This window comes from Lonchura striata, chromosome 8 (assembly GCF_046129695.1).
Source record: "Lonchura striata isolate bLonStr1 chromosome 8, bLonStr1.mat, whole genome shotgun sequence".
Lineage (NCBI taxonomy): Eukaryota > Metazoa > Chordata > Aves > Passeriformes > Estrildidae > Lonchura > Lonchura striata.
Window position 1 is genome coordinate 37415240 of NC_134610.1, and position 25932 is coordinate 37441171.

Genomic DNA, 25932 nt, shown 5'->3' on the forward strand with positions numbered 1-25932 from the left:
TAGCCTTATATTGCTTAATTACACCATGCCAACACCACCAGAAGCTAAACTTGACAGACACCTTTGGGACGGGGACATGTCAAGTGTGTGACACCCCTTCTTCCCACTGGCGTTTCATGGACCTGTTAGACAGCGGAATGTTGCAGTTTAAGATGGAAATTACTTCTGCTTTAGTCCATCCCACAAGGAATATTGAGAAACACTCCTCCAGTGCTAAGCAAGTGTCTTTGTTTCATTTTCCTGCACATTAGAAAGCTCTTGTGGCTTGGAAGGGATCTCACAGCTCATTTTTGGCTGCTCCAACCCCATCCAGCCTGGCTTTGGATACTTCCAGGGATCCAGGGGCAGCCACAGCTTCGCTGGGTACCCTGTTCCAGGGTGGGCCCACCCTCACAGCCAAGAATTTCTTCCCATTATCCCATCTAATCCTGCTCTCAGTTCAAAACCATTCCCTTCTGTCCTAATCACTACACGCCCTACACACTCCTATCTATGGAATCAAAAGAGCACAGTAAAAAAGCCCAATTAAAATGGGGTCCTGGTGACAGTGACAAAGACTGCACACAACTCTGGGAGGCTCATTTTCCTTGCCATGGCACACCCCCTGCTTTACCAGAGAGAATCACATTTCCCGGAGCGATCTGGGACAGAAGTACCTTTGCATCCAGTTGTCTGAATCGATGCACTATCCTAGAAGCAGAAGGAGAACACGAAGCAATGGGATCAGTCTGGATACCAAGGAAAACTTGGCTAATTACCACACCCCAACTCCCCCCAGTGCTCCATCCTCCCAGGGAGGCAGGGCTGCACGTGACTGGCATCATTTTTAGTACAAGTAAATTAACTAACATGCAAATTACTATTAGTAGGATGCTATTACATTTTCCTTCTCAAGACATTTTTGCTTCCAGTACCAAGGAAATGTTTTTGGTATTTGTTTGGCTTCTTACGCAATGCTGTTTGTCTCTGGGTAGTCTTAACCTAAACACTTATTTGTGGATGGCAATGTTCATGCCCACAGATATGGAAGGGTCTGGTTTTTCTTGTCCATTCCTATCAGCTCTCTCTGATTAAGAGAAATATTCAAGCTGCCAGAAGTTAGCAAAGTTAAGCAATCATACAGAGCAGGTTTTGTTCTCTAGCAGTGTTCCGTTTTCTTGCTTTCTTTCAGTTTTTTTTGGTTTTTTTTTTTTCCTCTTAAACTGTTACTCTGAAAACAGTGAGACAGATCCCAAATGTTTCCATGAGCTGGCAGTCAAAGAAATATCCAAGCGTAAGTCTCCAAAGTTTCAAATTCCATGATTCTAAAGACCATCTTCCCCTCCTCAGAGGTCTCCACAACTCATGCTACTAATTACACATCTCCATTTGGATTACTGCTGTGGGAATGTCTGAGATTCCAGGTCCAACAGTAAACATTCTCTGCTAAATGTAAAATCATAGAATTATTTGAGTTGGAAAAGATCGAGTCCAACCAATTCCACCACTAACTCAGGTCCCCAAGTGCCATATCCACACAGCTTTTAAATCCCCACGCCGAGATGGGGGTGCCACCACTGCCTTGGGCAGTCTGTTCCAGGGCTGGACAACCCTTTCCATAAAGAACTTTTTCCTAATATCCAGCCTAAACTAATGCTACAGCAAGAGTCAGCTGTGGCACTGCTTCCCATGATAAGATCTCAAAACACCATGGGAAGACTTTTTCTTGTCTTCTCTTCAGCAAACAAAAAAAAGCACCATTTCACTTCAGAAATAAAAAGCACATTTATGCTGAGTTTATTTACTTACTCATTAGTTTGTAAACACCTAGAGCTGCTGAAAATGTGCCTTCACTAGAAATGTTCAAGAGAAAAGTAAGAGAATGAAGACAAAGATAGGCAGGCTTACTCTTCTGATGAATCATTTGCTTTTGTATTGATTTTGACAAGGTAATTTTCCTTCATGACAGCTTCCCATGCCAGGATTTCATTGTCCTCATTTCTTGAGCCTGGGAAATGTATTTGAAAGAAAAATACTTAATTTGTGTTCGAAAGCCAAGGTGCAAAGCGGCTGGGTCAGTGTGTGCATTCAGAGGTTAATGATTCCCTTCTCCACATCCTGAGCACTCACAGCCTCACTGCCCACCTGTGACTCAGCTCTCACAGATGTGACACTAACGCCTTTCACTGAATGCTCCTGGCAACCAGAGTCACTTAAAAACACAAAATACGAGCAAACATAAAACCCAAAACCCACCAAATAAGCAAACACAAAACCAACCCACAACCTTACAAGCTCCAGAAGTCTTTCTGTACTTTTTTTGAGTCTTGGTTAACACAGGTGCCTCTGCTTCAACAGGTACAGGATATTCTAGCAAGATCCCATCTGGGTTTGAGCTTTCCATTTGTTTCTACATTACCCCATATTGGATCATTAGGAGTAACACTTCTAAGGACCATGATATATGATTTTTGATTGAACTGAAACACTCCAGAATGATGAAGAATTGTCTTCTCTAAGAAGCATTTTATGATGGTGCTGTAAATTCAAGAGCTGATACAGAGGAGCCCACTTTGAGGCATCGTAGTCTTCCAGGGTAATACTTCAGCATTTTGTCATGTTCCAAAAGGACACAATAAACCACAGGGGTTTAAATAAAAAAATAAAATAAACTGAGACAGAAGAAGCCCCAGGCTGGTGAATGGATGAAGTCCCTTTCTTCCACCCAGTGCTCCTCTGACCTCACAAACCCCTCAGCTGTTCCCCCACAATCCAACAAGCATCCCAACCATTTCCATAAGAGTTAAAGGGGAAGGCAGGATTTCACCACAGTCAATACATCAGTGTGCTTCCTCTGCAGTTCTCAGTTCCTATCATCAGCAAAACCACAACCATTTTCTGGCTCTAATTAACTCTCCCATTCTTTCAGAGCTGCAACATCAACTGTGCATCATTTGAGCAGGAATTTCTGCCACCCAACAGCTTCCCCAGCAAGAAATCCACACAGCAATTTAGACAGCCAAAATGATTTAGTGCTAAACAATTTTATATGCCAAAGAAGGCCCTTCCTCCTAAACTGGTAACAAATCCAGCTTCTGCTGCAGGGCACCAAGCAGGTTATTGATGAATGGGAAAAAGCCTGTCAATTAATTCAATTTATTCTCTCTCAGCTGAGAAAACATCATATTTGCTGGAGAGGCAGAGGGGAAGGCTTGTTAAAACAATTCCTATCTGTGTCCCCCAACAGAAAAAGGAGAAATAGCTTGAGAAATGACTTGTCACATTTTTGAGGTGGTTTGGCTACATGGAAACTGTTTGTTCTCTTTCAGTCACTCCCTAGCAAGAAGAATGAATTACAAAAAAGCCAAACCCACAACCTTGCAAAGCTGAGAAACAGCATAAGCAGCCCTAAAGAGTTAGGATTAATCTGAAGTCTTAATGAGTTACACACACAAGGCAATTCTACATGGAAATGGCTTAGATAAGAGAGCACTGGATAAATATCACTTGAAAACTTGAATCTTACTGAAGAGATTTCCAGCAGCACAGTGGATTTGCATGACAGAGGTCTACATGGCCCTTAGAAATCTCCCAGCACAGCACAAAATGCCTGGAATAAGCACAGGATGCCACGCAGGAACTGCAATGCACCTGCTGCAGAGATGACTTTTGGGCAACAAGGAAAAATCCAACTCACAACAAATGGATGGCTCTTTGCTTTCTTTGTTACAGCAGCACTTGAAGCATTTCCTCAGCACCATGAATATGTAGGCAAAGATGACAAAGGGGAAGGGGATGGTCAGGCGACTGCAGTATTCCTGCACCAGGAAAAAGCGTTGGAACTTCCACACCTGGTCATTGTTCTCTTGCACTGATCCAACAGTGTAACTGATGGGAAAGAGAGAACACAACCAGGATGAGTTGGTCACCAAAGAGCTGCATCAGAGCCAACAACAGAGCATTCCTCTACTGTACCAGGGCATGGTTTTATAGTCACAGAATCCCAGAGTAGTTTGGCTTGGGAAGGACCTTAAAGCTCACCCCATTCCATCCCCTGCCATGGGCAGGGACACCTTCTATCATCCCAGGTTGTTCCAAGCCCCATCTAACCTGGCCTTGGACACTGCCAGGGATCCAGGGGCAGCCACAGCTGCTCTGGGCACCCTGTGCCAGGGCCTGCCCACCCTCACAGGGGACAATTCCTTCCCAGTATCCCATCCATCCATGCTCTCTGGCAGTGGAAGCCATTCCCTGTGTCCTGTCCCTCCATGCCTTATCCCCAGTTCCTCTCCAGCTCTCCTGGAGCCGCTTTAGTCCCTGCAAGGGGCTCTGAGCTCTCCCTGGAGCCTTTTTCTCCCCAGGTGAGCACCCTCAGCTCTCCTAGCCTGGCTCCATTCCCTTTGAGAATCTCCACTGGACTCATTCCGGCAGCTCCATGTCCTTCTGATGTTAGGGGCCCTAGTCATTCTGAAGGTAGTCATTTTTATTAACCAGGAGGTTGTTTAGTTTGTTCTCCTCCTTAGAGAGTAATTTGCAAATGGGTGGAATTAAAACAGTAGGAAAAAAAACCCTTGAAGTTACAAATAAACAGGAAAATATATGAATAGGAAGAAAATACTCCATGTATTTTTACTACCTCAGCTCTAACCAGTCTTCTTCTAGCCTAGACACATGAGAACAGGATGCTTCTTCACAAGATATTGTGTCTTATTAACTGAGCAGATAACTGCTTTCTTAGAAAAAAGCCCAAACCTAAAATGAGAACACTTACAAGAAATTTAAAAGCTCCTGAGATTTATAGTAGACGTATTAAGGACACTGCAAGCACAGATCAAACCCACAGCACAAGGCACTGTATGGACCCTGCAAAGCAACAACCACAGGTGCAAGCAGCTCCCAGGCTGCCTGACCTTTCAGTGTGACATTAAGTGGCAGATGGATGCTCCCAAAATGCCTCTGCTCAGAGCCTAATGCACCTTTATGTGAGATAAATGCAAACCTTCACCTGGTGGAGATTCTCTTTTTGTGTAAAAGATAGATGCAACTGGTGAAAACTAGAGGGTTTTTTTACTGGCATGCCAGCATAAACCAGAGCATTTACCATCAGGTACTGTTAAAGTAAGTGTTCTAGCAAATATTAAAGGTTTTAGGGTAGAGCTGGCTTACTGCTGTATACTTTCCTTCATTGTTGAAAGGTACTTGCACCCTTCCTAGGGAGTATGAGCATGCTTGTCTCTTCCCAGGCACAGATATGCTTTACCTATCTTGGATGCCTTGCCAAAAATAGTATTTCAGATTTTCTTTAGATTCTAGGTCAGCCTGGGGAAGAGGGGTCAGAGCAGAACGTAAATCTGAGGCATTCTCAACTTATCACTCTCTAGCATCTCATCTCAGGCCAGGAAACACTGGCAGCGTCATTCAGCTGAGAGATGCTCTTGAGCAGCACCAGGAGTCCTGTCAATACTCCTGTTGCCAAAGCAACTTCCTGCCAAGGTATCATCAAATCACAAAAATAAACTTGTGGTCCTCAAGAAGGCTGGTCAGAGGTTTTGAGTACTCTTGTCATGAGTGTAAAGCAGAAAAGGACAAGGGCTGGGAATGGGAACAGAGGCACAACACCAATCCAGCTGCATTCCCAAGTGAGACATGAAGGCAACACACCCCCAAAATCTGATATGAGGAACTTCCCATGATTAAATCAACTCTGTGCCACGGCTTGCAGAGGATGCAACAAAGATTTCTGGGAGAAGCTGAGGAAGACATTCCCTGACCTTGCTGGTCTAGAGGTGATGGCACTTCTCAAGACAAAGTCCTTTTGCATGTCCCAGGGGGATGTGGCCCATTGCCTGTGGTCTAAGTCAGAACAATAAATGGCAGGTCCATCAAATCAGTACCAGACTTATCCTCACCACACAGCAGCTCAGGTTAATAAAACCACAGTGTCCTGAAGAGTGATGATAACTCATTTACTCACTCTGCTGCTCAAGCAAGTTCACTTGGGCAGCAACTCACATTTCGGTAAGGCTCTGACCCAGCATCACCCCCTGTGATGGGTTTCCTGGGGTTTGCACCACACCTACAGTGCAGAGGATGCTTAGAGATGGAGGCAAAGGACAGGCAGCAATCCCTCCCCAGGACACTGCACCAGTTTCCCCCAGGCTGCTGTGACAGATGCAGAGGCGAGGCTTGGCTTCCTGCTGTTTTCCAGCACTCCAGTCTCTTCCCCAGAGCTATGTCAGTGCAGGGATGACCAGGAAGCCACGGCTCCTTCGTTACGTACCCGAACATGGCCACGAGCAGGTTGACCAGGAGGATGTTGGTGGAGAGCATGTAAATGCACACAAGGGGAATGGTGATCCACTCCGGGAAGCGGGGCTGGTTGTTGGCATCCAGCTCCACGCACAAGGGCTTGGACTCGTTCCCAGAAAAAGTGCAGTGGTCGAAGTTGTAGGTGGTACCTCAGAGAGGGGAGAGCAAACAGTGAGCTCCTCGTTCTGCTGGTCCTGCCCTCATCCCTCCATTCCTGCTCCCCGTTAGACTTGGAGGCAGGGGGCAAATGCAATTGGTACAAACAAAACTAGTGATAAAGTCCACAACCTGAGGATTCGAGGTATTGGTAGTAGTCCGGTTGAAATGATAGCTGCTCCTCTTGCAGTGGCTGATGAATTGCAGCTGAAGTGGTGATCTTTAGAAGGGTATAGTTTTCTCTGAAGATCTGGTGGCAGTGCAGCCGGTCTTCCTCTGCGCCGGGGCCGCCTCCGAGCTCCACCGCCGCCGCCTCACCGCGCTCCAGCCGCTTCTCTGGGAATCTTGCCGAAGGAGCTGCTTCTCTGGGAAATCCCGCAAAGAGAGAGAGCTGCTTCTCTGGGAATCCCGTAAAGAGAGAGAGAGCTGCTTTGTCTCCAAAAAGGTACCACTTTATACAATAAAAGAGTGCTTGGCTTCCCCCTCTGGGTGGAGCATCTCACAATGGGATGATGTTAGGTTTACCAGCCCTGCAAGTGAGTCAGTCAATGGCCCATTAACAAACCATTACCTCTTCGGAGCAAACCATTGTTCTTGGAAGAAATAACAAACCTGCCCAACCTCCAACAGATGGCAAATAGAATACAAGCTTATCTTACAAACCAGGACAGTACTTTAAAATCTAAAACTCTAAACTATGCTCCACTTAGCTGAACATGTCTGCTTTAAAAGATAGATTCACATTCTCAATTCAAGCACCTAAGTTTGGAAGCCTTTTCCAAGGTCTCACATCAAATCCTGTAAATCTGAGGATTCTAAGCCTTCACTTACAGGCCCGAAGATCTGAGAATTCCTTGCATTTCGTTTTCCAACACTGATGGTGTTAGAGAGTGCCCAGGATCTGTTTTATAAGTCAGCTCTGGCAGGAGCAAATTGGCTGCCTGAGGGCTGCTTGTGGCCTCTGACACCCAATTGCTCAGGGCTTCCCACTGCCCCAGTCCCTCCGGGTCTCCCCCAGCCCGGCCAACCTGCCCGGCAGCGGTGCTGCAGCCCCACAGGAGCTCCAGAGGAGCTCCACCAAGAGGCACCTCAGAGCCCTCAACCATCCAGCCAGCAACACACGGGCAGGAGGACACGGATGGTGCTTCCTGCCTGGGACAGGGCTTGTGGCCATCTCCAGGCACCGCTCTCGCAGGGATCCCTGCAGCTCTGGCCTTGCCCACCCGCTCTGTGGGCAGCACAAAGGCTTCAGCAGAGCCACCAAAGGCCAAGGGGCTTGTGGCCATTTTCCCTGCAACCCTGCATGCCTGGGCACCTTGCTGAGCACAAGCAAACTTTTCCCCCTTAAGGGCCTCAGGCCCCCTCTGCTTGCTGTGCTACTGAGCACAAGCACCCTTTTCACCCTTTCCTCCCACTTGCCCTGCAGACCCTGTGCAGCAAAGAATAGCTCTTGGGCATCTGCGTATTCTAACACATTCTTTATTTACTCAGGATAAAAAATGGAAGGGAAGAAAATAAACATCTTAGAGAAGAGGAAAATCCCACTGGCTCAGGTGGCCCCAAGAAAGAGAGCTTCCTGAATCAGCTCTCCTCCGAGCTCCAACAGTGCAGACATCCGAGCCCTGACAGACAAGGCCATGTCGTCCATTTCCGGCGCAGCTGATCTTGCATCTTCTGGAAGATGGAGTATCGCCCACACTGTATTGCCTGGAGGACATGCAGTGTTTGAAGTGCCAGCTCTAACACGGCAGTACTGACATCCTCTGTCAGACATTCAAGGGCTGCAAGAGAAAGGAACAGAGCCACGGTCAGATCCCGACTCTGCGGGGAGCCGAGGGGAGTCTCCCGTGCCAGGGCCATCCCAGCCAGCTCTTGCCATGGCCGGGAGGGATCAGGGACCAAGGGGATCAGCCCGAAGCTGCTGGCCACGAATCCCACACGTGTCCCTGAACTCTCTGTGTGCTCTACCTAGGAGAGCAGAGCTCTCCGCAGCCGGGGCAGGGCTTGCAGCTCGCCCCACAGCCCCCGCTGTCAGCCCGCTGCCCTCTCTCACCATTGCAGATCAGCTGGAGCTCTTCTTGCTGTCCCCTCAAGCTCCGCCCGGCCATCCCTGGGAACACAGAGCCTGTCAGCCCAGCGGCACAGCTCCTGCCAGCGGCGCTGCCAGCCCTGTGCCCACACGGCCTCCTGGCCCGGCAGGGCTCAGCCCGGGCCCTGGCCGCTCGCTGCCGAACCCAGGGCACGGCTGCCAGAGGCGCCGGGCCCGGGTGGCGCTGCCGGGGCAGCAGGCGGGGCTGGGGCCGAGCTGCGGCGGGGCGGGGAGGGAGCCCGGGCTCGCGGCTCACCCATGAACCTGAGGGCCGCCTCTCGCAGGGGTTCCTGTGGGCTCTCCAGGTAGGGCAGGGCCCGTCGCAGGAGCTCGGCCGCGCTGCTGCTGTCCTCTGCCAGCTGGAGAGAGCACCAGCAGAGAAGGGTTGGCACGGGCTCAGCCCCGGGGCCGGGCGCTCCCCGCGCCAGCCCCGGCCTCCCCTGCCCGCACAGCCCTGAGGCCCGGCCAGCAGCCGCAGGCGCCGGGCTCTGGAGGGGGCAGAGGGCCGGCTGCTGCCCGGGGAGCCGCGGTGCCGCCCCGCAGCCCCGCCGGGCCGCGAATCCATCGGCACCCGGCTGGGCCCGCAGGAGCCTGGAGCAGAGCCCGCGTGGCCTCGGGCTGCAGCAGCGGGCAGGGGCACAGCTGCCAGCCCGCACACCGAGCACCGCGCTCAGGGGGCTTCTCCAGGCTGAGGCTGTGGCCTCCCGGCCCTCCTTACCAGGATCTCAATGAACCTCCATAGCTTCTCCTTCTTTACAGATTTTTCAAGATCTCTCCTCTTCAGGAACTTTGCCGCACGAAGCAGCGTTTCCCGAGAAGCCTGGAGAAGAGCAGAAACATGGAAATGCCCCGCAGCCAAGGGCCCCCAGGATCAGCGTCTCTGTGCCAGGGCCTGGAGGAGGCTACAGCCCTCCAGGCACCAGGGCAGGAGGCAGCTGAGCCCCCTCCCAGGGGGACAGCAGCAGCCCTTGCGTCCTCACCTTTGCCACCTGCCAGTTCTCATCATGGCAGTGGAAGAAGAGTGGGAGCACACTGTGGCACACTTGTGCCTTCAGGGCCTTTCTTCCCTTTTCCAGTGGAAGATTCAGCAATGTTCTCAAGAGCAATATGGAGAGCAGCTGTACCTGGCTATTGTCCTGTGTGAAGAGATGAAAATAAGACCTCAGCATGGGCTGCAAAGGGCTCAGCTGGGCACAGGCCTGAAAATCCACAGGGCACCAAGTGTCCTGGCATCAGCCAGTGGCTGTGGCTGGGGGTACAGAGCCTTACATGGTCAAAGAGAGGCAGGAGGGACTCAGCCAGCTGCAGGACAGTGGGGCTGGGGATCCACATGTCCTTGTCCATGATTATAAAGTTGAGTACCATGACTGTTATCTTAACAATCTCTCCATCTGCATCCTGCAGGAGCTCCACAAGACGTTCAGTCAGGTTCCACATTTTTTTGGTCTGTGTAGAACACAAGTTTGTGAAAGGCAACTCTGCTGCCGCAGGGCCCAGAAGCCAAAGGCCTGTCCCGAAGCACTCGGGCAGCTGAAGCGGGAGGCAGGAGAGCTGGGAGGGGCTGTCCCAGCGGACGAAGCCCTACGCAGCCCAAGCAACAGCGTTCCCCAGCCCCACGCTGCCTGCATGGCTTCAGCTGCTGCCCCCTTCTCACCCTTGAGGGATCGTCAGTGAGCTTGAGAAGGGCCTTGAGTGCCAGGCAACGCTTCTCCCTGCACTCGCTCCACAGGTGCCTTGAGAAGATTTGCTGGACTCTGTCAGCATTGTGTTCACTCAACTCCAGGTGCTCAAGGACCTGAAAGGCACAGGGCAGTGACAGGGGACCCGGCCGGCAGGAGCCCAGAACCGCACAGGGCGGGCCCAGGCAGCAGCACAGGGCGTGGGCACCGTCCCAGGCAGCTGCGGCTGCGAGAGGGCAGAGAGCTGGGAGGCAGCAGAGCCAGGCAGCGCTGGCCAACAGGCTCACCTCCACAATGAAGGCCAGGGCAGGCAGATCCCAGCGTGGCTTCTGTGAGCTGAGCAGCCGGAGCAGATAGTGAAAGATGCGGGAACATGAGGATATGGAGATGCAGGACATCTCCCTGTCAGGAGTAAAAGTCGCTTAATTAAGACTATGAGCCAGGGGAACAGACCTCTCCCCAGAACTAACTCACAGTGGTCTGGTCATTCCCCAGCACACAGAAAGGAGAAATGGGCCATTAGGAAGGTGACTCTTTGTGGGCACCCTGCTCTCCCAACCTTCTCCAGTCTCCTTGGCTGTCCCTCAGTGACAAGGCCCTCTGGCCCCTGACCAAGGGACTGTGAAGGACACCCCAGACACAGAGCACAAATGCTGAGAGCAATGGGAAAGGGGTCCCACCTGGCCAGCAGACCCACAGCATAATGGTGGGTGTCAGCACAGAGCAGCGTGTCCCAGCCACGCTTGCGTTCCATTGACACCACCACATGCTCATACTGCTTTCGGCACAGCAGGGACTTCAGGGTTCTCACTGCAAACCTGAGTGCAGAGCAAAGCCCGGGTCACACTGGGAGCACTGGCTCCTGCCCTGTCCATGTGGCAGGAACAGAAGGACTGGGATGGAGCACCTGTTGGGGCTGGTAGCAAGGCTGTGTTCTTCCTGGCATCCCTTCCAAAAAGTATCAACCGCCTCTGACATCTCTTTGGTGCTGAAGAACACTTGGAAGAGCAGATGCACAAATAACTGCGGGAAATGCACCATCACTTTACGTGGGACACTGGGCTCCTGGAGGATCTTCCATATCACCACAGTTCCCTGCAAAGGACAAAGCCCCCCAAGACAGCGCTCAGTGCTGAGGTGTCCGTGTGACAGGGCCCGAGCGTGGTAGGGAGAGGCCCAGAGAGACACAGGGGGAGCAGCAGGCCTGGTGGCCCTGCAGCTGTCCCTAGGCCAGCTTTCAAGCCAGTGCCTGAGGAAGGGAGATGCAGTGGGGGAAGGAGGATGGAGAGCTGTGGGACAGGCAGCCTTGGGGCCAGCAAAGGCCACTGGCAGAAACTCACAGCCAGGGCAAAGACACCCATTTTGTCCCCATCGGAGGTGCATGTGCTGTGCTCTGGCCAGCTCCCCAGCACATCCAGGAGTATCCGCTGTGCCAGCTCTGCAGTCCTGGGCGTGCACATGATGGTCTTCCACATGGCCATGGCAGCTCTGCAGGGTTAGAGCTCTGTCTCAGGGCATCTCAGACACAGCACCATGGCGTGGGCATCTCTAGAGGCCCGGGTTGACTGCCGGCTCTGCCTTTGCCCACTGCCCCTCTCCAGCAGCAGCCAGGCAGCCCAGCCCTGTGGGGACAGGCCCCTGTGGGGCAACAAGGGAGCATGACAGCAGGCTCAGGGGTGACACGCCAGGGCTGGGAAAGGGAGCAGCCAGAGGGCCCTGAAACTCTTCTGTTGGTCAGAAACCTGGCCCAGGCTGTACAGGGCGATGGGTTGTGGTGAGCTGTGAGACCTCTAGGCAGGTGGGCCCCTTACCTGTCACACGATGGGGCCACACGCAGGAGTGTCATTACTGTGTCTTTTGGCTGCGCTTCTGTGAGATACAGCAGGGCGTTGTCCAGCCTGTGCTCAGCAGAATCATTGGCCATGAGCCACTGGTGGATGTATCTCACCATGGCAGGGACCTGGAGAAGGCACGGGGAGACTTGGAAAGCTGCCAGAGGGAGCAGTGTTCCCAGTGTCCCCAGAGAAGTGCTTCCCTTCCCACCGCACTGCGATGGCCTCAAAGGCTCACCAGTGGCCTCCTTAGGAGGCCAAGCAATTCCTGGGAGGACCAAACCCTGGCCACAGGCTGCTTACTTGCTTTGGATTGTAAAAACCTTCCTGTACAAGCAAATCCAGCAGGGCAGCACTGGTCTTGGTTTGGAAGATGGGCGAGTATGCTCTGAGCCCAGCGCCCCTGGCAATGTTCTCTTCCTGCCGAATTGTCTTGATGAATTTGCAAACGAGCTGAAGGAGAAGGGCAAAAAGCCATGGATGTTACATGGAGTGCTCCACACACGGTGCTCGGCTGAGCAGTGACAGCAGGCCCAGCCCAGGTGGGGATGGCTTCAGGTACCTTTGCTGTTCTGTGGAAGCGGCCATGGTTGGGTTTCTGTTCTTGTGTCTGGTCCAGGGCTGCATCTGGCAAAGAGCGAGCGCAGCCAGGGCTGAGGGGCTGCAGGAGGGGCTGGAGAACACAGCCCCGCCCTGCGCTGCCGAGGCAGGGACAGCCCCAGGATGCCACAGATGGATGGATCACGGCCACTGTGGGGTGTCTGCCCGGGCCCCTCTTCCGTCCTGTCCATGGGCACGTCCCCAAGCGATGGGATGGGATGGGATGGGGTGGGGTGTGATGGAGCCAAGCTGTCTGAAGGCACCAGCCCTGCGGCCTGGCTCTGCCACTTACCCTCCTGTGGTGGATGGAATGGCACCACCTCTTCAGTCTCCTGTGCTGGGGCAGCTGCAGGGCCGCCTTCTTCCTCCTCCACCCAGGTCAGCTTGGGCACTCTCAGGGCTCCCTGCCCCATGTCTCTGACCGGATTTCTGGCTACCCTCAGGAGAGATGCCTTGGAAAAATCTGGGGCACCAAGTCTCACGGTCTGCCCTCAAGGGCACCTGCAGAATTGAAGCCTTGGAAGGCCACAGCTCACCGAGTCCTGTGGTCTGGCCTCAAGGTGAGCTGCAAGAACTATGCCTCAGAAACACTCCGGGTTGGACAGGAATGAGCGCGCTGTGTGGGGGCTCCTCACAGCACCGCTCTGTCCCGTCCTCTCTGGTCGCCTGCTCTGAGCAGAGTGGCGTGCTCTTGCCACTTCCAGCTCCTATGTCAGCACGTGTCACAAAGGGCCCTTGGACACCGGGCTCCGTTCCATGCTGCACCGTGTCACGAAGGGCCCTTGGACACCCAGCTCCATTCCATGCTGCACCGTGTCACAAAGGGCCCTTGGACACCCGGCTCCATTCCATGCTGCACCGTGTCACGAAGGGCCCTTGGACACCCAGCTCCATTCCATGCTGCACCGTGTCACGAAGGGCCCTTGGACACCCGGCTCCATTCCATGCTGCACCGTGTCACGAAGGGCCCTTGGACACCCAGCTCCATTCCATGCTGCATGTGTCACAAAGGTCCTTGCATACACTGCACCTGCCCTGGGGCCACCCCCTGCCCACCCAAAGTGGCCCAGGTTGGCAGGAATCCCTGGCCCCAAGTGTCTGAGACAGCCCAACAGGATCTTTAGGAAGGGCTCAGACCATCAGCAAACGCTGCCCTGCTCTGCGGGCTCAGGGCAGCAGAAGGAGCCCCCAGGGCTACCGACGAAGCCGCGCTGGGAAGGGCACGGGACCTTCCATGGAAGCTGCCACGGTCCATGGTCATCCTAAACCCATGGGTGTGGCACACACAAGGAACTGTGGCACAAGGAACTGTGGGCCAGGGCAGGAATTCTGCTCTGAGCCCTGGAGCCTGGGAACACTGACACCAGCAGCTGTGGCAGAGTCCCTGCCCAAGCAGACCTGCCAGCCCCCGAGCCCTGGCAGGGCTGGTGCCCGTCTCCTGCCCCAGAGACCTGTGCCCCTGGGGCCTTTTGTGCCATAGGAAACCAAACCCACGTGCACTGGGGACTGTGCTCCTTCCTGCAGGGGCTGTTGGCAGGAACACCTGGAGGAACTGCTGGCAATGCTTGGTGTCTGTCAGATGATGTTGCTCTTCTCTAGAATTAATTTTTTTCATAGAAGGGATTAGCAGCAACACAAAAGCTCCAATAGCTAGTGAGATTCACAAGACAGAGATACAATCACGTCTCATTGGACTTTTCTGCACATTTTTAAAGCATTCTGGATTAAAAAAACAGCTGAGTTGAAAGTTTAATGCAGCAGTTTATGTGTCTAGTTGAAGCCAGCAGCTAATACCTGGTGCATTGGAAAAATGAAGAGGCCAGGAATAACTCTCAGAGGAAAAGAAGGTGTTCTGTGTCTCTGAGTGTGGTGCAAGCACCCTAAAGGAGCAGCCAAGGGAAGTGCTGAAAGCAGACCTGCTGTTCTTGTGCATGTTCCATTGCTGTTTCTGTGGGGTCCAGAGCCACCAGGGCAGCAGTGCCTCCGCAGCCCTGCTCCAGGAGACGTGGCCACCCTCCCCATGGTGGCCGCAGCTCTGCGGGCCCAGAGCTCTCTGTCAGGGGGCCTCAGTCACAGCACCTGGCCTGGGCAGCCGCGAGGGCCCGGGCTGGCAGCCAGCCCTGCCTCTGCCCCCTGCCCCTTATTGGCAGCAGCCAGACAACAGCTGTAGGGAAGGATGGATAAATATAATTATTAATAAATAATACAGCCAGGATGAGAACAGTCCTCTCTGCTAGCCGGACAATGCCCCTGCCTACGGATGGGTCCTGGGGTCAAGTGGACTGTTCCATCTCACCCCCCAAAATGTATGGTTCACCCCGCACCTGTAACCCTCCCCTGAAACATCAAGTGCATGTAACCCCATTGGCCCAAGCCTTGTTCCAGCCCACCTTGAAGCCCCCTGATAAGGGGGCTCTGAGGGGCCAGACGCTGTTTTGGAACTTCCCCTCCTCATGGAACTTCCCTCACCCTCTCAAGCCTCGCCACGTGCTGCGTCTGGCAGCTCAAAGCAGGACCTTTCTCCATCCCTAATAAACCTTATACCCCAAGAGCAGCCTTCAGAGATCTCTCGTCTCCATTCATCTAAACCGTCCTGGAGCCGGCAGCGCTCTCTACAAACAGCGCCTGCAGGGCTCCCCTGCCCACCGTGAAGGTGCTGGCACCAAATCCTGGCGCTGGCCCTGGAGGGGCAGAGGGCCGGCTGCTGCCCGGGGAGCCGCGGTGCCGCCCCGCAGCCCCGCCGGGCCGCGGCTCCATCGGCCCCGGCTGGGCCGCAGGAGCCTGGAGCAGAGCCCGCGCGGCTTCTGGGAAGGGAGCAGCATGTGCAGCACGGGCTGGTGCCCCTGGCTGCAGCACTGCACACGGACTGACTCCAGAATTCAGACCTTACAGAACATGGTTGCACAGTTACATTCACACAACAATAGATCTCTACAGCTTCAGGCAATCACACAGCAGGTTTTTGTTGCCACGTGGCAGGGTGCTAGACATGCTGCAGCCTTCTTCAAAGTGTCACCTTCAGAAGCTGCTCTGAGTAAGGCCACAAGAACAGCCATTTCAAGTCCGCACACACACATAGCCCAGCAGAGGAAAGACAGGAAGGGTCTGTTTATGATGTATTCCAGCAAAGGTTTATTGCATCCACCTGGCTGAAGGGATCAGGGACAAAGACCTGGCCATGTGCTCTGCACAAGGTTAAGCAGGGGTCAGTGGCCAATGGTCTGAGGGCACAGGGGCAGCACAAAGGGCAGAGCAAAGGGCATTGGCCTACAGGGAAGATGGGGCCGGCCACCAGGGATACCACAACCAATGAGGAAACAGGGAAAGGAAAAAATGCAAGAATTTGGGACACGGGGAAAGGAACTGGGGTGGATCCTGGTGTTGCAAGGCTCCATGGCAGAAGTCTTCTCTTTAAGCCTAGGTGGAGAGTCTATTGTATATTCTTCCAAGACAAGGCCCTTGGGATTTCCCAGAAGGGTTTAAAGCATTCCACAGGTTTTATATAGGAAGGGAGTGAACAAAAAGCACAATTTTCACATCCAAGGCAGACAAATGATATGGGAAAAATAATTTCCAGAAAGGAACCTTATCTCAAGAATTTATGATGCAGCTAACTGCCATGTGAATCAGTGAAAGCCCAGCTCCTTTACTTTTCAGCAGAAAATATTTCCACATGAAAACAAATACCACTGCTATTGTTAGTGCTGGAGCCCCCAGGATGATGTCATGCACAGCATACAGTACAGTTGGGTGATAAAATGCAGGGAGAGAAGAGCAGCAACCTCTCTGAATGTATCATAAGGACATAAAGCCTGCAGAGAGTATCCAAAGAGGGGAATGAAGATGATGAGGGGCCAGGAGGGGAAGCTGTATGAGGAACAGCTGAGGTCAATTGGCTTGTTCAGCTTGGAGAGAGGAGGAGGTCTCAGCATGACTGGCAGCTCTCTCCCAAAGGACAGCTCCAATCTCTGCTCTCTGTGACAGGGACAGCACCTGAGGGAGTGGCTGGAGCTGTGTCAGGGCAGGGTCAGGTGGAATTTTAGGAAAAGGTTTTCCCAGATGGTGCTGGCACACTGACCAGACGCCCTCAGGGAACGGGCACAGCCCCAGGCTGACAGAGCCCAAGGAACATTTGAACAATGCTCTCAGGGATGCATAGGATAGGACTGTTGGGATGTCTGTGCAGGACCAGGGGTTGGACTCCATGATCCTTGCAGGTCCTTTCCTCTGGTGAGTCTATGATTCCATGATTCCTAGACACTGGGAAGGAAGCTTGATACAATGCTTTGCCATGTAAATAAATGCTATTTGTAGTGCTTTCAGTTGGCTATGCTCTCAGCTATACAAAAAAAAAAAAAAAATAGTGACAGAATTCAGCTGCTATTTTAGACAGAAAGAGCCACCTCACCATATCAAGCACTGCTCTGTTTAAAGGTTCCAACAATCTCTTCTCCATTTCCAGCTGCAAACATCAGCAAACACACATTGGAAAAGTCAAATGAATTCCAACATTCCCAGAATACAAATTTTCATGATTGAAACCAAGGAAGGATTGCCCACAAAGCCTTAGAAACAGTTCCTAGATAAATTAATGTCTCTCCCATGCAGGGCTGTAATAGCTGAACTTCTGCACTGCTGAAAGGTTCCGGGTAGAGGGGGAACAAGTCCACAATGTTCCTTTACAGTCTGAAATAGGGATGCAGGGTTGGACCAAAGGCTTTCCTTGGGGGGATGATGCTGAAATCCACTACATTCTGGCACACCAGCATTCCAGACCCCAGCAGGTCTGACAGCCCGTGCAAGGAACAAGCAAGATCCAGCTACTACGGGGCAGAACAGGAAGGGAGATTGATTCATTCAGACATGCAATTAGTGCTTGAAGGGAACCCATGCACAGGTCCCTCCAAGTGAAATGGAAAAGCAAAGGGATTTTGGCAAGAGCAGCAGAACTCTTGGAAATAGGAGTGATTTGCAGCAGCAGCTTAACAAGGACTAATTGCTGCCACTGGACCTTAGGGCAGATGAGAAGATTTTGGGTAACACAGGAATCATGTCAGGAGATAAGCAGCCATCTCCAGTTTCACCACAACCTTGCAACAAGCAGAAAGGGCTGTTTGATCAACAAAAATAAAAATTGCAAGAAAATCCTGCTGACTCCTGCTGAGACATTGATACTCTGGTGCCTCCATTACCATCTGCTTGGGGGTTGCTGCCAGCTCTGAGCAATTATTCTTCATGAATTGGTACCTGTGTGAGCAACAGAAAGAATTGGTGAGTAGAACTCCCAGCCCACCTCAAGGCTTTGCTTTCATCCTCTCGACATCAGCTTGGGTGACTGGATGCCTTGTCCAGGGGAGGGTGTCCCTGCCCATGGCAGAGGGTGGAACTGGATGAGCTTTAAGGTCCCTTCCAACCCAAACCGCTCTGGGATTCTAGGATTCTTCTGAAGGCACTGCCATCCATCATGAGAGGTCCCTTTCCACAAGCTCCACCATAAACTACTGTCCCTTGTCCCAGGCTGCCCCCTGTATCTAATTACAACCTGTTTTCCAGCCACATTGCAGCTCCCTTTGATCAGCGCTGGCACTGTTTGAGCAGCACTGGACTAAATGGCCTCCAGAGTTCCACTATTTTACAGCCTATTTTTTAGGCAACTTGGAGTCCAGCACATCCCAGAAGCACCCAGGAACTGGTGATCCTTGTAGATTTTATTAGGTGGTTGCAAGTCATTCATGACTAAAAGGCACTCAGTTCAAGTGAATATCCAGTTCTCCCAGGAAAAGAGTGAGCGGACTGGGAAATGTTTGGCACAGGTTTAAGGTTTCTTGGACGAAACCACTCTGTGGAAGAAAGAGCCAAGCCGTAATGTCCGGGCTGATCAAGTTGTTCCAGATTATCCCATTCAACAGTTACACTTCTTAACCTGCTGTCTCTAAAGGTGACAGTGTTCTCTGCATCAATATTCTGTCTGCTTTTCACATCCCACTGTGGGACCCAAAACAATTCTTTCTTGAAACTGGAGGCAAAAGGACACAAGGCTGATGACCAGACACTCAAACTGGACCTGAGGCTTTGGGTCAGCTCCTCACACTGCAGCTTATTGTACAGGACACAGGAAGGCTACAGCAATCCAGCCTAATGCCCCACTTTGATAGTGGAAAAATAAACCTTACTCCTGCCCTCACTTCTGTCTTTTCTATTTGGATTGCCTGCTCTTCAGAGTTAAAAGATACCAAGGGTAAAGGATCCAGCACAGCAGCTCCTCAATTTCTAGAGGCCCTCCAACAAAAAGACAACTAAAATAACCTTGGGTTAGTCACAGTTATTCAGAGGCACGTGGCAAAACAAGGTATCTTAAACAGTGCCAAAAATTGATAGAAACCCCAGATAGAAAACTGTATTTTTCATAAAGAAAAACACAAATGAGGAAGAGAAGTTGGGTCTCGTTTCTTCCCCAGTATCAGACAATATGAATACAACCATCAACAATTAATACTAGCTCTTCTTTCAAAGACACACCAATTTAACACCACAAATGCTGGTAATTTTTTCAAGGCAGACAATGGATTTAAAGAGGGCTTACCCTGCTCCAGTAGCTGCTCTTGAATTTCAGTTCCACTTATTTAATTTTACTGGAAATCTCTTTCAGAAGGCCTTTCAAATCAGAGAGCTTAAAAAAAAAAAAAAAAAGGAGGTTATTTTTGTAAAGTCCATCTAGCTGAAGGAATGCAATGCTAATGAGCAATGAAAGTAACAAGTAATTGCCTCTGCAAGTATTACACCAAATGCAAGAGTGCTCGAGAGGACAGTACCAAGTACAATGTTCATCAGGGCAATTAATGCAGCAAGCCCTGACGCCTCTATTTCAGCGAGTTAACCAGCAGTTACCAGACGAGAAAAGCAAGAGATGGGTATTTATTTTCAGGAGAGAATTAAGGTTAGCAGATCTCCTTTCAGTTTCAAGAGCAGCATCATACTCACTCACCACTTCCCCTTCAGTCTGGAAGCAAGCTATTATTTTGCAATCTAAATTATTTGACAGTAACCAAAAAAAAAATACTCTGAAGTATATGTGGGTCTTTTCACCTGAGCTTCCCAAAAAGTCTGTGCTTCATACCAAAGCCACTCCCCACTTCAGAGGCCAAACAGATAATTCAGTCAAGCCTCAGAAAATAACCATTGTGAACACACATACCCATTTCAACATCACAGTCATAAAAAATTATTTGTATGGCAATTCTCATAATGTGCTCTCTGGTATATGGGTAGCCTTATATTGCTTAATTACACCATGCCAACACCACCAGAAGCTAAACTTGACAGACACCTTTGGGACGGGGACATGTCAAGTGTGTGACACCCCTTCTTCCCACTGGCGTTTCATGGACCTGTTAGACAGCGGAATGTTGCAGTTTAAGATGGAAATTACTTCTGCTTTAGTCCATCCCACAAGGAATATTGAGAAACACTCCTCCAGTGCTAAGCAAGTGTCTTTGTTTCATTTCCCTGCACATTAGAAAGCTCTTGTGGCTTGGAAGGGATCTCACAGCTCATTTTTGGCTGCTCCAACCCCATCCAGCCTGGCTTTGGATACTTCCAGGGATCCAGGGGCAGCCACAGCTTCTCTGGGTACCCTGTTCCAGGGTGGGCCCAAACTCACAGCCAAGAATTTCTTCCCATTATCCCATCTAATCCTCCTCTCAGTTCAAAACCATTCCCTTCTGTCCTAATCACTACACGCCCTACACACTCCTATCTATGGAATCAAAAGAGCACAGTAAAAAAGCCCAATTAAAATGGGGTCCTGGTGACAGTGACAAAGACTGCACACAACTCTGGGAGTCTCATTTTCCTTGCCATGGCACACCCCCTGCTTTACCAGAGAGAATCACATTTCCCGGAGCAATCTGGGACAGAAGTACCTTTGCATCCAGTTGTCTGAATCGATGCACTATCCTAGAAGCAGAAGGAGAACATGAAGCAATGGGATCAGTCTGGATACCAAGGAAAACTTGGCTAATTACCACACCCCAACTCCCCCCAGTGCTCCATCCTCCCAGGGAGGCAGGGCTGCACGTGACTGGCATCATTTTTAGTACAAGTAAATTAACTAACATGCAAATTACTATTAGTAGGATGCTATTACATTTTCCTTCTCAAGACATTTTTGCTTCCAGTACCAAGGAAATGTTTTTGGTATTTGTTTGGCTTCTTATGCAATGCTGTTTGTCTCTGGGTAGTCTTAACCTAAACACTTATTTGTGGATGGCAATGTTGATGCCCACAGATATGGAAGGGTCTGGTTTTTCTTGTCCATTCCTATCAGCTCTCTCTGATTAAGAGAAATATTCAAGCTGCCAGAAGTTAGCAAAATTAAGCAATTATACAGAGCAGGTTTTGTTCTCTAGCAGTGTTCCGTTTTCTTGCTTTCTTTCAGTTTTTGTTGTTTTTTTTTTTCCTCTTAAACTGTTACTCTGAAAACAGTGAGACAGATCCCAAATGTTTCCATGAGCTGGCAGTCAAAGAAATATCCAAGCGTAAGTCTCCAAAGTTTCAAATACCATGATTCTAAAGACCATCTTCCCCTCCTCAGAGGTCTGCACAACTCATGCTACTAATTACACATCTCCATTTGGATTACTGCTGTGGGAATGTCTGAGATTCCAGGTCCAACAGTAAACATTCTCTGCTAAATGTAAAATCATAGAATTATTTGAGTTGGAAAAGATCAAGTCCAACCAATTCCACCACTAACTCAGGTCCCCAAGTGCCATATCCACACAGCTTTTAAATCCCCACGCCGAGATGGGGGTGCCACCACTGCCTTGGGCAGTCTGTTCCAGGGCTGGACAACCCTTTCCATAAAGAACTTTTTCCTAATATCCAGCCTAAACTAATGCTACAGCAAGAGTCAGCTGTGGCACTGCTTCCCATGATAAGATCTCAAAACACCATGGGAAGACTTTTTTTTTGTCTTCTCTTCAGCAAACAAAAAAAAGCACCATTTCACTTCAGAAATAAAAAGCACATTTATGCTGAGTTTATTTACTTACTCATTAGTTTGTAAACACCTAGAGCTGCTGAAAATGTGCCTTCACTAGAAATGTTCAAGAGAAAAGTAAGAGAATGAAGACAAAGATAGGCAGGCTTACTCTTCTGATGAATCATTTGCTTTTGTATTGATTTTGACAAGGTAATTTTCCTTCATGACAGCTTCCCATGCCAGGATTTCATTGTCCTCATTTCTTGAGCCTGGGAAATGTATTTGAAAGAAAAATACTTAATTTGTGTTCGAAAGCCAAGGTGCAAAGCGGCTGGGTCAGTGTGTGCATTCAGAGGTTAATGATTCCCTTCTCCACATCCTGAGCACTCACAGCCCCACTGCCCACCTGTGACTCAGCTCTCACAGATGTGACACTAACGCCTTTCACTGAATGCTCCTGGCAACCAGAGTCACTTAAAAACACAAAATACGAGCAAACATAAAACCCAAAACCCACCAAATAAGCAAACACAAAACCAACCCACAACCTTACAAGCTCCAGAAGTCTTTCTGTACTTTTTTTGAGTCTTGGTTAACACAGGTGCCTCTGCTTCAACAGGTACAGGATATTCTAGCAAGATCCCATCTGGGTTTGAGCTTTCCATTTGTTTCTACATTACCCCATATTGGATCATTAGGAGTAACACTTCTAAGGACCATGATATATGATTTTTGATTGAACTGAAACACTCCAGAATGATGAAGAATTGTCTTCTCTAAGAAGCATTTTATGATGGTGCTGTAAATTCAAGAGCTGATACAGAGGAGCCCACTTTGAGGCATCATAGTCTTCCAGGGTAATACTTCAGCATTTTGTCATGTTCCAAAAGGACACAATACACCACAGGGGTTTAAATAAAAAAATAAAATAAACTGAGACAGAAGAAGCCCCAGGCTGGTGAATGGATGAAGTCCCTTTCTTCCACCCAGTGCTCCTCTGACCTCACAAACCCCTCAGCTGTTCCCCCACAATCCAACAAGCATCTAAGCACTCAAATCCCAACCATTTCCATAAGAGTTAAAGGGGAAGGCAGGATTTTACCACAGTCAATACATCAGTGTGCTTCCTCTGCAGTTCTCAGTTCCTATCATCAGCAAAACCACAACCATTTTCTGGCTCTAATTAACTCTCCCATTCTTTCAGAGCTGCAACATCAACTGTGCATCATTTGAGCAGGAATTTCTGCTACCCAACAGCTTCCCCAGCAAGAAATCCACACAGCAATTTAGACAGCCAAAATGATTTAGTGCTAAACAATTTTATATGCCAAAGAAGGCCCTTCCTCCTAAACTGGTAACAAATCCAGCTTCTGCTGCAGGGCACCAGGCAGGTTACTGATGGATGGGAAAAAGCCTGTCAATTAATTCAATTTATTCTCTCTCAGCTGAGAAAACATCATATTTGCTGGAGAGGCAGGGGGGAAGGCTTGTTAAAACAATTCCTATCTGTGTCCCCCAACAGAAAAAGGAGAAATAGCTTGAGCATTGACTTGTCACATTTTTGAGGTGGTTTGGCTACATGGAAACTGTTTGTTCTCTTTCAGTCACTCCCTAGCAAGAAGAATGAATTACAAAAAAGCCAAACCCACAACCTTGCAAAGCTGAGAAACAGCATAAGCAGCCCTAAAGAGTTAGGATTAATCTGAAGTCTTAATGAGTTACACACACAAGGCAATTCTACATGGAAATGGCTTAGATAAGAGAGCACTGGATAAATATCACTTGAAAACTTGAATCTTACTGAAGAGATTTCCAGCAGCACAGTGGATTTGCATGACAGAGGTCTACATGGCCCTTGGAAATCTCCCAGCACAGCACAAAATGCCTGGAATAAGCACAGGATGCCACGTAGGAACTGCAATGCACCTGCTGCAGAGATGACTTTTGGTCAACAAGGAAAAATCCAACTCACAACAAATGGATGGCTCTTTGCTTTCTTTGTTACAGCAGCACTTGAAGCATTTCCTCAGCACCATGAATATGTAGGCAAAGATGACAAAGGGGAAGGGGATGGTCAGGCGACTGCAGTATTCCTGCACCAGGAAAAAGCGTTGGAACTTCCACACCTGGTCATTGTTCTCTTGCACTGATCCAACAGTGTAACTGATGGGAAAGAGAGAACACAACCAGGATGAGTTGGTCACCAAAGAGCTGCATCAGAGCCAACAACAGAGCATTCCTGTACTGTACCAGGGCATGGTTTTATAGTCACAGAATCCCAGAGTAGTTTGGCTTGGGAAGGACCTTAAAGCTCACCCCATTCCATCCCCTGCCATGGGCAGGGACACCTTCTATCATCCCAGGTTGTTCCAAGCCCCATCTAACCTGGCCTTGGACACTGCCAGGGATCCAGGGGCAGCCACAGCTGCTCTGGGCACCCTGTGCCAGGGCCTGCCCACCCTCACAGGGGACAATTCCTTCCCAGTATCCCATCCATCCATGCTCTCTGGCAGTGGAAGCCATTCCCTGTGTCCTGTCCCTCCATGCCTTATCCCCAGTTCCTCTCCAGCTCTCCTGGAGCCGCTTTAGTCCCTGCAAGGGGCTCTGAGCTCTCCCTGGAGCCTTTTTCTCCCCAGGTGAGCACCCTCAGCTCTCCTAGCCTGGCTCCATTCCCTTTGAGAATCTCCTCTGGACTCATTCCGGCAGCTCCATGTCCCTCTGATGTTAGGAGCCCTAGTCATTCTGAAGGTAGTAATTTTTATTAACCAGGAGGTTATTTAGTTTGTTCTCCTCCTTAGAGAGTAATTCACAAATGGGTGGAATTAAAACAGTAGGAAAAAAAACCCTTGAAGTTACAAATAAACAGGAAAATATATGAATAGGAAGAAAATACTCCATGTATTTTTACTACCTCAGCTCTAACCAGTCTTCTTCTAGCCTAGACACATGAGAACAGGATGCTTCTTCACAAGATATTGTGTCTTATTAACTGAGCAGATAACTGCTTTCTTAGGAAAAAGCCCAAACCTAAAATGAGAACACTTACAAGAAATTTAAAAGCTCCTGAGATTTATAGTAGACGTATTAAGGACACTGCAGGCACAGATCAAACCCACAGCACAAGGCACTGTATGGACCCTGCAAAGCAACAACCACAGGTGCAAGCAGCTCCCAGGCTGCCTGACCTTTCAGTGTGACATTAAGTGGCAGATGGATGCTCCCAAAATGCCTCTGCTCAGAGCCTAATGCACCTTTATGTGAGATAAATGCAAACCTTCACCTGGTGGAGATTCTCTTTTTGTGTAAAAGATAGATGCAACTGGTGAAAACTAGAGGGTTTTTTACTGGCATAACAGCATAAACCAGAGCATTTACCATCAGGTACTGTTAAAGTAAGTGTTCTAGCAAATATTAAAGGTTTTAGGGTAGAGCTGGCTTACTGCTGTATACTTTCCTTCATTGTTGAAAGGTACTTGCACCCTTCCTAGGGAGTATGAGCATGCTTGTCTCTCCCCAGGCACAGATATGCTTTACCTATCTTGGATGCCTTGCCAAAAATAGTATTTCTGATTTTCTTTAGATTCTAGGTCAGCCTGGGGAAGAGGGGTCAGAGCAGAACCTAAATCTGAGGTAATCTCAACTTACCACTCTCTAGCATCTCATCTCAGGCCAGGAAACACTGGCAGCGTCATTCAGCTGAGAGATGCTTTGAGCAGCACCAGGAGTCCTGTCAATACTCCTGTTGCCAAAGCAACTTCCTGCCAAGGTACCATCAAATCACAAAAATAAACTTGTGGTCCTCAAGAAGGCTGGTCAGAGGTTTTGAGTACTCTTGTCATGAGTGTAAAGCAGAAAAGGACAAGGGCTGGGAATGGGAACAGAGGCACAACACCAATCCAGCTGCATTCCCAAGTGAGACATGAAGGCAACACACCCCCAAAATCTGATATGAGGAACTTCCCATGATTAAATCAACTCTGTGCCACAGCTTGCAGAGGATGCAACAAAGATTTCTGGGAGAAGCTGAGGAAGACATTCCCTGACCTTGCTGGTCTAGAGGTGATGGCACTTCTCAAGACAAAGTCCTTTTGCATGTCCCAGGGGGATGTGGCCCATTGCCTGTGGTCTAAGTCAGAACAATAAATGGCAGGTCCATCAAATCAGTACCAGACTTATCCTCACCACACAGCTGCTCAGGTTAATAAAACCACAGTGTCCTGAAGAGTGATGATAACTCATTTACTCACTCTGCTGCTCAAGCAAGGTCACTTGTGCAGCAACTCACATTTCGGTAAGGCTCTGACC

At 49.9% G+C, this 25932-nt stretch overlaps 2 long non-coding RNA genes across 2 annotated transcripts; both read right to left on the reverse strand.

Moving 5' to 3' along the window:
• Positions 1-656: 656 nt before the first annotated feature.
• On the reverse strand, positions 657-3903 carry LOC144246660 (uncharacterized). Its single transcript, XR_013340327.1, has 3 exons — positions 3677-3903; positions 1888-1987; positions 657-690 (listed from the first exon to the last, which is right to left on the reverse strand). It is a non-coding gene; the product is annotated as an uncharacterized LOC144246660 (long non-coding RNA).
• Positions 3904-20566: 16663 nt separating this feature from the next.
• LOC144246661 (uncharacterized) lies at positions 20567-23826 on the reverse strand. The gene is made up of 3 exons (XR_013340328.1): positions 23600-23826; positions 21797-21896; positions 20567-20600 (listed from the first exon to the last, which is right to left on the reverse strand). It is a non-coding gene; the product is annotated as an uncharacterized LOC144246661 (long non-coding RNA).
• Positions 23827-25932: the final 2106 nt, after the last annotated feature.